Source organism: Montipora capricornis, chromosome 10 (genome assembly GCF_036669925.1).
Source record: "Montipora capricornis isolate CH-2021 chromosome 10, ASM3666992v2, whole genome shotgun sequence".
Classification (NCBI taxonomy): Eukaryota; Metazoa; Cnidaria; class Anthozoa; order Scleractinia; family Acroporidae; genus Montipora; species Montipora capricornis.
Genome location: NC_090892.1, coordinates 25,371,851 through 25,375,887, shown reverse-complemented (window position 1 = coordinate 25,375,887; position 4,037 = coordinate 25,371,851).

Genomic DNA, 4,037 nt, shown 5'->3' with positions numbered 1-4,037 from the left:
TGATGCACCGGTGTAAGAAATAACTTTGAACATTTCAACGCAACTGGAAGCCCAAAAACAAAGCACAGATGATTTCATCGATGGCATTTTCCCTGGACTCTCAACAGAAAAGTGTCCAAAAGGTGCAGCGACCTTTTCATATGAATTTCTTCTGCAGTCAGGATAATGTGAGTTGTTGAAAGATGAAAAACAGGATTGTGTTTCAAACACTAATAAATACCTTCCACTGCGTTTCAAACTCCATCCAAACAGCAAAGTTTCAAACAATTTTTAAACACAACCCCCTTGAAACGCTGACTAATTAAGCATCTTTTTTCATGTAGACGGTCATTTTATTTCATATATGCCTTCATGGGATCTACATCTCGCGTGACACAGACTTAAAAAAGCAGTTCATGTTTCAAATTTCCGTGCATCGTGCTAATCGAATGTTTGATCCAGTCCAATCGCAAGACCGATATTTTGATCTATCGTGAATCAGATACCAGTCATTCCGATGATTACTGTTAATCTTTTAAACTCATCGGAATAGTTGCACTTGAGTTTCCGATACGACTTCCGAACAATCTAAATTTGACTTTCCGAACTTTGGATAAGCTCCCTTATTTCATACTTACCATAGCTACCATAACATGAGGTCGTGAATTGATTTCTGAAGCGGATCCTCATATTGATCCTCATCCATATTTTCTTCTGTAAAAAAACGTTAGTAAGTATTCAAGCCGTCACGCAACGATTGGCTATTGGAAACAAAGGCTGTTACGCGCTCGAGGTCGAACTTTCCGTTGGGGACGAGTCTGGGATTTGTTTTGCTCTGCCCAACTATGGGTACACTTGCGTAGGTTTGCGCTCACCGTATGGAGGCTCAGTGAACCGTTGACCAGCTGTGTCAAACTTCGTTGTTAGCGAGCCTCGAAGGAGTTTGAAAATTTGAATATTTTTCGCTGTTTCTCAGCAATGGATACTCGCTGGACCTTGAAACTTGGTCAAGGAGAAGTAAATTTATCCGTGTGGCCATCGCCGGAGTTTGAGCGTGACTGATGCCGGAGAAGTGTGATTTTATGGGCGAGATGTGAGGTAAGCTAGAAATTACTTTCCAGCCTTTCCTTTATTTAGGTACGAGTGACAACTCGGGAATTTGAGAAGTCACTTAAATCGCATTCAATCAGGCAAAAAACCACACAAAAAGCGAGAAATTCACCACGACAATAAAGTGCGGCTTTTTTATTGAGAACTTTTGCGGGTAAATATCTTTTTCAGTCTGTTATCGAGATTCCCATACAAATCCTTATAATTGTTTACCTTCCGACTCTGGGCCGCCTGTGACCTGGGTTGAAATGTGATACGCGAGGATTTTTGTGGTATTGTTCTGTAAGCAAGGAGGGTTCACGAAAATCAACATGTCTGCTGGGAGGGTGCTTGACTTTCAACAAAATGAGCCCAAAATTAGCAAAAAATTGTGATGCTGATAATGAATGGGATGCTAGTCTATCGCAGGGTTATACCCAGCAATTCGCCGGTACCCATTTATACACCTGGGTGGAGAAAGGCACCGTGAGAGTAAAGTGTCTTGCCCAAGAACACAACACAATGTACCCAGCCAGGACCTGAACCCAGACCACTCGATCCGGAGTCGAGCACTTCAACCATGAGGCCACCTTGCCTCCTATCGTGCACTATTAGAGCTACACATTGAACTTGAATATCCTGGAAGACAAAACGCAGCTCAGTTGACACCAGGCCACTTTGGAAAATACCATAATACTCTTTGTTTGTCCCCCCAAATATTGCTGCTGGCACGACTTCTGGGTGACCCGTTAAATGGTCTTCATGACCCCCGACTTGAAAAAGTTTACTGGAACACTGCAGTTCAATACTACCCAACTCAGTCCCTTCTGTTTGTGAGTAACACCTACCACAGGCAACCCAGTGTACGCTCATCAAGCGTCTAGTTGTACTTTTGGCTGCACAAGTAAAGCGCAAAGTCGAAAGTGACATCCAATTGAGCTAACGCCGTGATGAAGTTACCACGGCGTGTTTACTCGCGAAACAGTGAAGCATCTGTGTCAAATGATGGCAAGATACAAGGTTTCTGGTCTGTTCTTGTTCGTTTTCTTCTTTCTTTCAAGCGTTATAAAGTTTGACAAGGAATGTGCGAATTCAAGACAAAGATCTCTTGAGGTTGACCATTGTTCCTGCAAAGTCAAAATTTACTCCCCAAGATGAGGTTATTTATCATCAGGTAATTCCATCGTTTTGGAAACAGCAGCTAGTTTATCATTCATCAGAGTCACAATTTCTTGGTGATTTGGGGGCTCAATTTGTTGAAACTCAAGCACGCTTCCAACAGATCTGTTTATTTTCGTGAACCCCTCCTGCTTTAATACAGAGAACTGCCACAAAAATCCTCCCGTATCACATTTCAACGCACGTATGCAAATTTGTTACGCTCGAAAAGTACGCAACATGATATTAAAATTCACAAAGACGAGCTGGAAATTTTACAAAAACCTTTTCCAGCGAAAAATTTATTGAAACAAACAACATATTTGCTATTAGAGGCAAAAAACCCTTCCTATTTCAATTCCGTGCGTGCAAACAAACACACCACCGGTGTCAAAGAGCATATGCAATTAATTACATTTCTGACAGTTCACATCAAACTCTCTTCGAAAGAACCTTAACCGTAAATGATGAAGAACAAAAGAGACAAAAAGCTTTCATTCAAATAATTCTTCACTGTCACATTTCCAATTTTTTTTTTTCTTTGCAGAGCTGAATACAAAATATATGTAAATTGCCAGACAACTTAGATGCGACTTTAGTAAACACTGTGATGCATTCAAGGCGTTCGATTCCTTCAGTGTTTGTTAAATCCATTTAAAAAATGCCATTTGATTTCGGTGTTGCATATAATACCAAGTTAGTAAAATGTATAGAAAAAAAGCTCACTTGATATCCAACGGCGAAAAATGAAATTGTTGTCGAAGACCACTACTTGTTGCTTTTAAAGATTCCAGATATTTACTTTTCAACCCCTGTCTTGACATTTTATCAACTGACGTTCCATTCTTGAGCTCCATGAGGGTATATTTTGTTTAAAGATCCACTAAAACGCCAGCGTGTTACAATGAATTTCGACGCCATTGCAGGTTAATTAAATGTCCTCCTGTGTGCACCAGAGAAATTTACGCATTACCCCAGCCCCCTCAAACGTAACAAATTACGCATAGAAGACTCTATGCACAAAGACACCACTTAGCAGGGGAGTGACAGGCAAGACGTTTCCCGACACGGAAAAAAACAAAGCGACGAAATGCAACGCAGATTTTGACTGGGTTTGGCAACCCAGTAACGAGTATAAAATCCACTTATTAACAAAGTCAAAAAAGTCTCTGTCATGCGACCAGGCACAAAGCTGGGTGATATTTAAAAAGGTTTGTTTAGGGCATTTTCCTTACAGCCGTTGTAGACTTGTAAGCCCTGCGAAAACCTTTTCTGGGAGTCGACTTATGTTATTGTTATAAATTCACCTAAAAAACAAGAATAACAAGCATTGCACAAGTAATATTCCGCCAAGCATAGTTGACGTAGCACCATCAGTTATCTCAATAGGACCTTTTAAAAAATCCCAAGCAATATTACACACTTCTGATTAAGCAAGAAAGATGCAATTAATCCGAATTCAGCCCTTAATCGGGCTTCATTCCAAGCATTTTTCTACTAAGGTTTTTCTCGATCCTAATTATTAGACAAGAGAGTAAAGGTTTTTTTATTTCCAAAGCAAAGTGTTCTCCCATATCATTCCCAATTAATCAATTTTGATGATGTTTTATAAGTTGTTGAAAAGGAGGAGTGTTTGAAAACTATGAAAAGTTACTTGCATCCACTAGTTCCGAATTTACTCGAGATCATGTCATTTCCAATACTTATAAACTACTAAGTGTGTCATTGGTGATCCATTATTTTAAACTATGTGGTTCTGCTCTACAAAAAAGCGGCCTGTAATTAAAAATAAGAGGTTATGCAAAAACAAC